The 12,129-nt window shown below is 50.3% G+C and overlaps 1 protein-coding gene across 17 annotated transcripts in view; it reads left to right on the forward strand.

Annotated features, from left to right (window-relative positions):
- Nucleotides 1-12,129, forward strand: part of TMEM229B (transmembrane protein 229B) — a 39,781-nt gene that overhangs the window by 12,589 nt on the left and 15,063 nt on the right. For 2 of the 17 annotated variants that reach the window (XM_082734055.1, XM_082734065.1), the window contains exon 1: nt 11,512-11,682. The exons of 11 other annotated variants lie outside the window; for them this stretch is intronic. The gene's annotated coding sequence lies outside the window, so the exon portion shown is untranslated. Of the gene's footprint in view, nt 1-11,498; nt 11,732-12,129 lie in introns of those variants that run through there. 4 more of the 17 variants (XM_082734062.1, XM_082734058.1, XM_082734067.1 and 1 more) reach the window with 4 other exon arrangements.

Here is a 12,129-nt window from a genome sequence, read left to right on the forward strand (position 1 = left end):
TTTCCTTAACATTTCAACCTCCTGAAGTCTCTGTGATCTAGGAAAGAACACCCCCCCACCCCGTCTCTGCTTCTCCAGCAGCTTTTCTGTCTCGGTCCCTTTACAAGCAAACTTCCCCAAAGCGTTATCCTCCAGAATCAGCGGTACTCACTGTCTCTGTCACCTGCTTGTGTGGGCGCCCTTCCTTACTGACTGGCCCCCAGGACCTCAGTGCGGCTAAATCTCTCCAGCCCCTGTCTGACATGCCTCTGCAGCTGACCATGGTCCCCGACAGTCTCCACCCCTGCCTCCCTCATGGGGTCCTTTCCTGGAAGTCGTCCTCCCTCGTTGGCCCTTGCTCAGGCCCCTTCACAGAGCCCCGTCCTTGGCCAGCCTGGATATCACTCCTCCCCAGCAGGCTCGCTCTGTGTTGCTTCAGAGACCAGACCCGCTGCAGCCAGAGTCCGTGGGCCGTTCAGACTGGAGCCTCTGAAAGGCGGTGCGTAGTGGGTTGTCTCTTCCCCTCTTCCTTCAGAGAATAACGCTGCTCTTGCCCAAGTCAAAAGTCAGTATCACCCTTGACCCCCGCCCCCTCCCCCCGCAGAAATCCCTACCAAGTCCTGTCAGTCCTGGGTGCTTTATTTTATTTTTAAAGAGAGCCAGAGTGCGAGGTGGAGTGGAGGGGCAGAGGGGGAAGGAGAGAGAATCTTAAGCAGGCTTCGTGCTCAGCGAGGAGCCCGACATGGGGCTTGATCTCAGGACCCGGAGCTCAGGACCTGAGTTGAAATCTACAGTTTCACTGACTGAGTCCCCCAGGTGCCTTCAGTTCTACTTTCTTAATAGAAGAGCTCTTCCATCTTCACTGATTTGAGTTGACTGCTTGACTCTTGTCAGCATTCAGGACTGCAGACTCTGCTTACTGTTCAGGCTAGATTAGGATCTTTTGAGGTGGTCAGCACGGATGCACTTATGGTCCCATAAATAATTAAACATAAATTAATATAATTCTAAGTTATAAGATAGAGTCATGTTTCCAGAAATGGCAATATTTATTGGCACACTGAAGCCACAACAGCTTCTTTCTGATGCTCTCTCATTTTTTCTCCTTTTAAATAATTTTTGTTGGTGCCCCATTGTGGCTGGCACCATGAGCACATATGTCCAGGTCAGCTGGGCCATCCAGAGCCAGGTAAAACAGTGGCTTCCTGTGGCCCAAGTGGGGCCTTCACCTCTGTGGCCTTTGTGTGTCCCTGGTGGCACAACACAGGTCCTGAGTAATTGTTCATTGAATGTGTGAATGAATGCCTGAATCATGAGATGAACTTGAAAGGGCTCATTTATTTTTTATTTTTTTTAAAGATTTTATTTATTTATTTGACAGAGAGAGATCATAAGTAGGCCAGGAGGCAGGCAGAGAGAGAGGGGGAAGCAGGCTCCCTGCTGAGCAGAGAGCCTGTCTCGGGCCTTGATCCCAGGAGCCTGGGATCATGACCTGAGCTGAAGGCAGAGGCTCAACCACTGTGCCATCCAGGCGCCCTAAAAGGGCTCATTTAAGTGAAGAGCACTGTGAGAGTCAAAGTTACCGTTACCATTTGTTTTCTGGCGTTTGATAGTGGAATTTCCAAGATTTTATAATTGCAGTGTTTTGAAAACAATGAGCCGCACTCTTGTGCTTCGGTTTTCATATTCCAGCCTCCTTAGCCCTGAGTGGTCTGCACACGAAAGATGTGTATAAGGTCATCTGAATTGATAAGTGAATTTGTACAGTGTGATGGTTTGCTTGATTCCCCTTAGCCTGCAAGAAAGCTGCTTCTAGAGACTGCGGCACCTGTACGTTGTGACCACACCCAACTGTGGCAGACAGGACACCTGTGTGTGTGTGTATGTGTGTGGTGTGGGAGGTTTACTGTAGAGTCAGGTGGTGGTGATGGCGGTGGGCTGTGGGAAATAGGTCATGCACCCTAGAAAAGTCTGTGTGAGATCTCCCAAGGGAGGAATAGGGTCTATAAAGGCCTAAAGTCAAGCCATATGAATAGGACGAGCCACAGGATTTGAGGGGTGGGGGAGATGAAATGTCATATAATACCTAGAAGGCTGCGGCTTAACAAATATAACCAGACTTGTTATCGTGGGCTTGTGGATGAAAAAGATGCCAAAACATCTCCAGAAGAGATAAGAATGGACCCAAAGGTTGAATCAGTCCTATCCTCTGGTATTAGTAGGGAGGCCTCCTGGAAGATGGGGGATCTCGGGGAGAGGAAGGAGTAAATGGATGGGGAAGTAAGACAAGGGGAGGTTGAAACTGGGAGAGGAAATATGTCCACGCGTGACATTTTGGCGGAGCTAGAGTTTTTGTGTCCTCCCTGGATTCCCCCTCTCTGTGTGCACCACCCATGCCCCACACCCTGTCTGGTGGAAGGGGCCCTTTTGTTGTGGTTTTTCTCCAAAATTTTTTATTTGGAAGTCATTTCTTTCTTTCTTTCTTTTCTTTTTTTTTTTTTTTAAGATTTTATTTATTTGACACAGAGAGAGAGAAATCACAAGTAGGTGGAGAGGCAGGCAGAGAGAGAGGGGGAAGCAGGCTCCCTGCTGAGCAGAGAGCCCGATGCGGGACTCAATCCCAGGACCCGGAGATCATGACCGGAGCCGAAGGCAGAGGCTCAACCCACTGAGCCACCCAGATGCCCTGGGAATCACTTCAAACTTAGAGAAAAGCTGTCAGCATAGTACAAAACACCCATATACTCTAACCAGATTCAGTCTTTTTGACCTTTGACCTCCTTTGCTTTATCATTTATGTTCCTTTTCTCTCTCAAGTTTTTTCTGTAAGCCCTTCAGTGTGAACTTTCTAAGCATAAGAATGCCATTTTATATAACCTTCAGCAAACTGAAGGGTGGGATATGATATTTTATGTGATATTGATATGATACTTTCTGTGATCTGCTGGCAGTATTCCAGTTTTGTCAACTGACTCGATATCGTCCTTTATGGCGCTTCTCCCTCTCCAGTATGAGGTCCAGTCTGCAGCCCCATTCTGCATTTAGTTGTCACGTCCCCTTGCCTCTAGAACCATTCCCAAGCCTGTCTTTGTCTTTCAGGACATTGACATTTTCGAAGAATATAGCCTTGTCCTCCCCCTTAAAAAAAAAATAGAATGTTTTTCTCCTTGGATTTTTCTGGTGTTGCCTTATGTTCAGACTCTGGGCTATATACTCCCGAGGGGGTTATAATGAGTGACATTGCATCCTTTTCAGTGTTTCATGTCCGGGGCACTGGCTGGACATCTGCCCCTTATATGTGCTGTTAAGTTTGATCTCTTGGCCAAGGTGTTGTCTAATTCCTTCACTGTGTGTTTACTAATTTTCCCTCGCTACTAACAAACAATCTGTGGAGAGACAACTGAAGACCATGTAAATATCCTGCTCATCAACATTTGCTCCTAGATTTACCAATCGTACCCTCTGGGTTTACAGGTATTTCTGAATCCTAGGCCAGGGGTAGGAGTTCAAAGCTGTCAGGCGGGCCATTTCAGGAGCTTCACCCAGGTGCTGTGTGGGCCCAGCCCTGTTGAGTAATTTCCAGAATAATTTCCTCTTCTACTTCCACTAGGGAGAGCAGCTCATTTGTCATTTACTCAACTGACATATAAGCATGTTCTTGCAAAATCTTCTCACCTTTACTCCAGCACAGCAGAGCATAAAAAGAAAGCTCGTGCCCTCTCATTGTCTTTAAGAAGCCTACGGTAGAGTAGGAAGACCAGACTTGGACTCACTGGAAGGTAAAGGGCAGATAACTTGTTCTCAGCACTATGACCCCAATGGGCAGCTCAACCAGACCTGTCCCATGTTCCTGGAGAATCAGGTGCCCTTAGGAGTTTGGGGAAGAGGGATAAGTGGCGTAGGGGGGATGCAGGGACCTTTCTTCAAAGAGGGTAATCTCTGAGTGGGCACTGAAGAACAGGCAAATACAGGTAAACAGAGAGGAGAGATAAGGGCACTCCAGGACGGGGGCTGTGTGCTCAGAGGCAGGGAGATGGGAGCGTGGATGGTGTGACTGGGGAGTAGTAAGTTATGGGCTGGCCTGGATAAGGCCAAATGTTGGCACAGCGGGCAAGATTGACTGTGCGATCGAATCTTGCTGAGCACCTATCTTGTGCCAGACATTTAAAAAATAACTTTTCCAGTTCTCACAGTAATAGTCATTTGATAAAGGAAGTTCAGAAAAGCAGACCTATATAGGGTGCCTGGGTGGCTCAGTGGGTTAAAGCCTCTGCCTTCGGCTCGGGTCATGATCCCAGGGTCCTGGAATCGAGTCCCGCATTGGGCTCTCTGCTCAGCAGGGAGCCTGCTTCCTCCTCTCTCTCTGCCTGCCTCTCTGCCTACTTGTGATCTCTGTCAAATAAGTAAATAAAAAAAATTTTTTTTAAAAAAGAAAAGAAAAGCAGATCTATATAAAGAAAAAAATTTAATGAGATTGTTCTTTCATCCAGAGATAACTGGTCAACCATGGTGTATTTCCTTCACTTGTAAGGCCTTTAACATTCTTCTGGTATCAGACTTGTTTTGGTTCATGGATTCAGGAGCTCTTCTTATCCCTCAGGGAATACTAATTGTACCTTTAAAAATGTTTCCTTCTTTTGACTTTATTTTGTTTTCTACCTGTAACTTCTGTTCTCAAATTTGGTGCTTCTTTGGCAGTTTTGGTTTGGTCAAATGTTTAGTGAGTTATGGTTATGTGTTCCTCTCTTGGTATTGTGAGGCTTTTCAGTGCGAACCCCACTTCTGGGCCAGTCACTGGTTGTGGGCAGGAGGGTGGGATGTGCCTGCTAGGGACTGGTGTCGAGGTGTTCCCTTTGCTTCCCTGCCCCCGTGTCCAGGACATAAGTCTGGTGGGAGGGTGGGAGGGGCCCACTTGCCCGGCTACTCCAGATCCAATCACCAGCTGCTCGGGGCTTCTGGTGTTCCCCACCCCTGCTGGTGACCTGGCTCCAAACTTGAAGCCCTCACAGCCGCTCCCCTGACTGAGGCACAGAACCCTCAGCCCCAGCTGTTGGGGTTCAAATCCTAACCCAGCACTTATCAGTACTCTGACTTTGGGAAAGCTAGGTCACTCTGGGTCTTATTTATAACGTGAGGATGATGATCTGTATATCAAAGGTTTTTGTGAGGGTTACATAAGATCATGCATGCAAAGTTCTTAGACTAGTGTCTGTCATAGATATGCCCTGGATGGGTGTCTGTTACTAGGATTATTATGTGATTACTTGTTTTCATGGTTTTATTTTGGGGGGTTGTGGTTTCTCCATCAGTTGAATAACTTTTACCTTACCATCTTGCCATCTTCAGGGAACCCATATCCATTTCTTCTTGTTTTCTGGTGCTGTAATGGATTTATTCTTCCTAGAGAAATGTCTCTTCAGTCATATTCTGGGGCCTTGGGGGAGGGAGGCATAGGCATTTCCTTCAAGGGCTTTTTCTCTGAGTATGTGCGAGTGTGTTATTGTTGTCTGTGATACACATCTGGGGACATCCGGGCCAGGGCAGGACTCACCACCAGGTCTGGGTTACCACATGCTGACTCTGTCTTGGACAGGACTGGGAGGGATGGCTTCTCTTCTCAGCCTTCCTCAAGCTAGTTTGAGGCTGTCCTAATGAATGTAATGGGTCCTCTGTTTCTTTTGTCAAAAGGAATGTTAATTATTTTCAGCAGTCTAATTACGTGGCTAATGAGAGACTGACTGTGATAACATCCCTTTAATTACTCTTGCCTAAGTGCTGTTTGGAGCCCTATTTTGAACATGTTGCAAGCCTCGGTGCTTTTGCTGTAGATGGAGCTGTCCAGCGAGAGGCTGAGTCAGGGGTCCAGGCTGCTGGGCTTACGCTCATGGTGGAGGTGTGTGGCTGCTGCCACCGGTCCCCAGCCTGGTGTCTGGGGCCTTTCCTCCGAGCCATCACTTAAATGAAAGGGATATTCGGACTGGATCACATATAGCGCAGACAGAGACCGTCACAGCTCCTTCAGAACAACTCGTTCCCATCTTTCTCCCCAGCGTCTCTGCTCTATAGGCTCCTCTTGGCCAGGCCTCCTCACTCATGGAGGACCTGCGCCTTGCCTTTTCCCCTATTCAGCACTTGGATATTGAGTACCTACTGTATGTTTTATCCAGGACATGGGGATGCAAAGATAAGAAGATCAGGGTTTGTGTAGCTTTCTATAACAATATTTTATCATGCTCCTTCCTTTGCCCAGGAGAAATGCCACATGTCTGGGTTCCTACCCCTACCCCCTTCTCAGATTTGTCCTCTGTAGTGTGGCCTTCCTGTGGTTTTGATGTGATGGCTTTTAGGAACTGGGCCTTCATGGGCAGACCCTTGGCAGCAGCTCTCCCGGGTGGACTTGAGCAGGCTGGGAGGGGCAGCTCACGTGAGACTGTCCACCATGAGGACCCACTGTGGGTGTCCCCACCCACATGAGGACAACTGTGGGTGGCCTGCTGCTATGGGTAGGTAAATGAAGTCCCCTAATTTTTTTTTTTTAAGATTTCATTTATTTATTTGACAGAGATCACAAGTAGGCAGAGAGGCAGGCAGAGAGAGAGGAGGAAGCAGGCTCCCCGCTGAGCTGAGAGCCCGATGCGGGGCTCGATCCCAGGACCTTGGGATCATGACCTGAGCTGAAGGCAGCAGCTTAACTCACTGAGCCACCCAGGTGCCCCAAGTCCCCTAATTCTTGTCTGCACATTCCCTTTTCTTGTGAGTGGTGTAAGAGAAAAAGTGCTAGTAAAAACCTTGGCCCTCCCATTTTCTAGCTGTTGTTTAACTTCTTTGAGTTTTCCTTGCCTCCTGAGTAAATCTGAGTTAATGTGTGCCTCACAGACTTGTGACGTGAATCGATGGGATGGTCTGTGTAGAAGCTGCCTGGCACACAGGAGGTGCCTAATAAATGGTCTGGACTTCTTTTAAAACTTCAAATAGCTCCCCTAGACGGAGTTATAACCAGAGACACAGGGGCTAGCCTCATTCACCAAGAGCCCTCTCCTGGCTCTTGGATGTCAGTCATGTAAGTCGCTGTTCAGACAGCAAACAGAGACTTTCATGGAACAAGGGTTCACAGTCCCCCTGCCCCCTCCATCTCACAGTGTTAACTAGGCCTGAGCCTGAGAAAGAGAGGGAGCGCAGGGGTGTCCCTTCAGAAAAAACTCAAAATGTGGCTAGTGCAACCGAGGGACAGAATTTTTAATTCTATTCATTTTTCATAAATTAAAATTTATTAAAAAAATTTTTTTAAGTGGGCTCCACATGCAGCATGGAGCCAGACGCGGGGCCTGAACACATAACCCTGAGATCAAGACCTGAGCTTAGACCAAGAGTCGGACACTTAACCAACGGAGCTACCAGGCACCCCTAAAATTAAAATTTAAATAGCTACATGTAGCTAGTGTCTACCAAATTGGACAGTGCTGTTCTGGGGATTGTGGAAAAACAGTCTAGTTGTGTATTACTTGTTCTTGGCTGAGGCCTCCCCTTCTGGCTTCTAGTTTTCTCAGTCCTCTTTCTAGAAGGTAGTGAGAATGTGCTAGGCGGCTGTCAAGGGTCATGTGAATCGAGGAGAAATAACAAAGTCTGGGCAGGACCCAGAAGGGAGATTTGGAGCCTCCAAAGCTATAGACATCCTGCCGAGACGGACACACCTTGCTAGGCCTCTGACCTTTCTTCTGCCCCTCACTGTCTGCAAGGGCAGAGCTGCTGGTTTGCATGGTGGCAAAGGTGAGAAGGTGGTGTTCATTGATGTGATTCTCATGTCAAAGAGGTAAGGTCCAGATGCGGAGGGGCGGGGGGGCGGAAATCACCTGAGTTAGTTAAGATTTTCTTCATTCCAAATGACAGGATACTTAAGCTAGCTGGAGTTAAAAAGGAACACTGACTTTCTTGTTAAAGTGAGACCGCCTAGAGAAGGCCTAGTGAAGTCACTTCAGTTCTTTTGATGAGCTATGGACAGAAATTCCAAGCCACAGGTCAAAAGATTTCACTTTCCCTTTCTTTGTTCATAAGTGCAGTGCCTAACAACTGACTGGACCTGCAGTTTCCAGCTCTGCCCACAGGGGGAGCCTCAAGTTGTCGTGGCATGTTTCCTTAGCAGCTGGGACTTTGCTCTGGCCCAGCTGGCACCTTAGGGACAACCAGATGACTTTTGCAATCAGGGGGCAGGGAACGCTTGACCCCTTAATTACATTAACTTTAGCTGCTCTGGCCTTGCTATTTCTCAGACTTGTTTTTTTGTTGTTGTTGTTTTTTTTTTTTATAAAGTAGGCTCCGTACCCAACACGGAGCCCAGTGTGGGGCTTGAACTCACGAGCCTGAGTCAAGGCCTGAGCTGAGATCAAGAGTCAGACACCTAACTGGCTGAGCCACCCAGGCAACCCCCAAACTTGTTTTTTGGGGTCTTTTAGGTACTGTTTCCTCTGCCTGGAATGCTTTTCCCAAAGCTCTTTGAAAAGCGTCTTTGTATCTTTCTGATCTATGCCGAAATGCTACCTCCTTAGAGAAGTGTAAGACTTGCTCTCTAGCATTCAGTGTCTCTGTCCCCACCGGGCCTTTTCCCTTTTTTGTGGCCTGCTGTCAGACATTCCAGTATGCTTTATTGTCTGTCCACCCGAGGGTGGTGGGCTCCCGGGGGCAGGAAAACTGTCTTGTTCACACTCAGGTCAGTGCCTGGCCTTCAGCAGGTGTTCCATCCACATTTGCTGACCACTGAAACACAACACCTTGAATAAACAAATTAGCCCTGGAAGAGGGCTCTGTTGTTTAGAAACCTCTGGGGTGGCTTGGCTGTAGAGATTTGTGAAAAGCAGGGCACTGGGTGTCCTGCTGTTCAGGGAGCCCAGGTTTATCCTCCAAAAGAGCCGCTGGGGTTTTTTCTGCCCCCGCTGGTAAGGCAACAAAGGGGCAGTGTCTGCATTGCTCCAGAGGTCACCTGTGCAACACCCCAGAGGACGTGGGCGGTAAGAGGGAGAGCCTGGATAAATAAATTCCTGGTCACTGAGTCGGTGAGGCTGTGAGGCTGCTGTCTGTGCCTTCCCAGCTGCCGGGAGGAGCCTGCCTGGTCTCATGTGACCGGGATTTCAGGGCCCCTCAGCTGCTGCCTGATGGGATCTGCCGAGGGGATTATTCAGGGGAGGGGGGCAGCTTTTTACTGTAACATGGGCCTTGCTCTGGGACGGCAGCCAGGCAGCTAATTAGAGAGCCCAGCAGCTGTCCAGCCTTCCAGGCAGCAAGCAGCAGCTACCCAGTGCTGGGGGGTAGGATGGGAGGGAAAGGAAGGGGCATGGGGCCAGAGGCCACCCTCCAAGGTGAAGGAGATGGATGGTCTGGGTTTGTTCAGAAGGGGACATTGAGGAAGGTGCATAAGATTGGAGGGGCTGGATGGGAGGAGGCAGGGAGGAGAGGAGGCTACACAGGTGAGACAGAAGACAGAGGGGTGAATTGTCGGCTGGCAGAGAAACCCAGATTTCAGGAAAACAGATAAATGAGGCAGCGTGGACGGACGGGGTCACATGGAGTGTGTGGGCTGTCTGTTCTCCTGTCTCCCCCCTGACCTTCCCTCCGCCAATCAGGGCCAAGGGCCCGGGTGTCCTTGCTTCCCAAGGGGAGCTGAGCAGATGCGGCCTTTGCCCTGGGGGGATTTGGAATTCCCTTTGCATTCGTGCCTTAGCATGGTCTCTCAACTTGGGAAGTTGCCAAATCCAGTTGTGTTCAGGGCTGGTCTTACTATAGGACAAGTTAAGAGCAGTGCTTCGGGGTCTTGTGGAAAGAACCAGGGCACTTTGAATAATTAGAGAGCTCCCCAGTGGGTCCTGGGGGCATTTTCTCTTCATTTCCTGGGCACCTGGGGGTAGGGGAGATTTGGGGAAGAGGGAGAGAGAAGGGAGAAGGGATGGTGTTTGCGGGCCACTTCCTGGCCCCAGTCTTAGGTTCCAAGCCGTGGAGATTGCACGGAGATTGGGGGTAGGTTTGGTTTATGGGTTCTGGTCAGAGAAGTAGAGCTTCAATCCCGAAAGCCCAGCTTACCCTAAATAGTTATAGGGGAGGGGAGGGAACGATGCAGAGGGGAATTTCCTGCCAGCAGCTGCTGGTTAAACCTCTTTGGGAAATGAATGCTATGTGCATGAAAACTGAATGTGCCTTTTGAGAGTACCAGCATTTGTAGAAATAACAGAATAGGCATTGTTTTTCTCTGACCTGAGGCTGAGCCTGGCCGCTTGCCCACATAGGAGCCTGCACTTTCTCCGGGGACACCTGGGACGCTTCCTCGGGCGACGCGTCTTCTGTGGTGCGCAGACCCAAGGCACCCACTCATCTAGCTTCACCTTGCTGTCCAGGCGATGGCTCTTGAAGGTGGGAGAAAGAGAGCAAGTGCCCTCCTTTCTTCCCTCATTGGCAGAGATCCCCCTGTTCCTGTAAGCCAGCATTTATGGTCCTCTGTGGGAGACAGCCCTGTCATGACGGTTGCTAAAAATTAGGGAAGAATGTGAGATATCCTTGATTAGTTAATTACACTGGATAATGCCATCACCCAGGAATTTAGCTGGGCCCTTCTCAAGCTGATTTGTCCATCCATCCAAAAGAAATTCCCTGGTCTTGAATTCACCGTGTGGAGGGGCAAACAGACAATAATAACTTTGAGATGGGACAGGATGTTGCAGGGCAAGGATGTTCAAAGTCCTGCGGGAACATCGGTGATGGACTAGTTAGGGGCTTAGGATGGCATCACAAAGGAATGAGGAGGGAGCAGGGTTTCAGAGGAGCCCCCGGGAGCGTTGATGAAGCTGGATGGACTGACTCGGGCTGTATGTTTACAAATAAGCAGCTTACAGAACGGACTAAGTAGATGCTGGGGTATGAAAGGTGTATACAGGCAGACACATGGGAAGCAGCTTGAAGACACACTGTGTGGGGAGAGGGGGGACTCTGGAGCCCGAGGACCAGGGTTTGAGTCAGAGGTGTAGATTTGGCCTAATCTCTTAATGTCCTGAGAGTCAGTGTTTTCATCTCTAAAGTGGGGGGTGGGGGGTGGGGGGTGGGATGATGATTCCTGCCCTCCCTGCAGGAGCCTTGGGAGAATCCTGAGGGATGATATGCATGAAAAAGTGTAAGTTCTGCCCACGTTAATTGCTATAAGGGCTCCTCACACATTCCTGTGCTCCAGAAACTTTGAGCTCAGGCCCTGCAGTCTACAAAGGAGCCTCATGCCATCTGCACCAGGGACCTGCTCTCAGGGGCCAGGGAGCGCCAGAGGGGGCCAGGGACAGCTTGTGCACTTCTCAACAGAGGTGGGACTCCTGTTAGACCATCGTCTCCTTGTCCAGGCCCCACTGACTCTCTGGCGGAAGAACCTGCAGACCAGGAAGCAGGAGGTGTCCAGGGCCAGGCCCGCCAAGGCAGGGAGCCTGTTCTGACCTCAGCGGCCTCACCAGCCAGCCGCGGGTTTCCAGGGCTGACTGCTGCGACCAATAGGCTCTGCTGCCAGGATGTGGGCTTTGGTTTCTCTTTCTCTTTTGTCTTGTGCTTGCTGATGTGGCCCGCTTAGGGCCCTGGGGAAAGGGAAGTGCCGGTGGGTGGGATTGAACTCCCCAGGCACAGGTCCTGGTGGTGCTGGGGGTAGAGGGGGTGTCGGACATGCCCCATTAAAGCCCCTTCCTTGAGGTAATGGGTATGTGCCAGGCAGACTGGGAGAAGCGGGGAGGATGGACAGGTGGGGCAGGTCGAGGCTCCTGTTTGGGGAGGAGCCAGGGAGGACCTGGGGAGGACTGGGCTCAGCTGCCCCGCTGCACTTCGCTCTCATCCTTCTCTGGTCTCAGTGCGGGGGGGGGGGGCAGGGAGGGTACTTTGGGGGTATCCACCCTCCAGGGGATCCCTATCCCCACCCCTTCACTTCTCCTCGGCTCCCTGCTGCTTCTGGGGAGCAGAGGCCCAGTGACCCCAGCTCACCTGGGAGTGCGGGGAGGAAGGGGGAGTGAGGAACCTGGCCGCATGCACCAGCCGGGGGTGGTGCCCCCTCGGATAACTCTGCTTGGCTGTCCATGGGGTGTGGCGAGGGGGTGTGTTGGGGGGGTGGAGGGCACCAGTTTCTGGCTGGGTCCTGCTTCAGGG

This window comes from Mustela nivalis, assembly GCF_964662115.1.
Source record: "Mustela nivalis genome assembly, chromosome: 6".
Lineage (NCBI taxonomy): Eukaryota > Metazoa > Chordata > Mammalia > Carnivora > Mustelidae > Mustela > Mustela nivalis.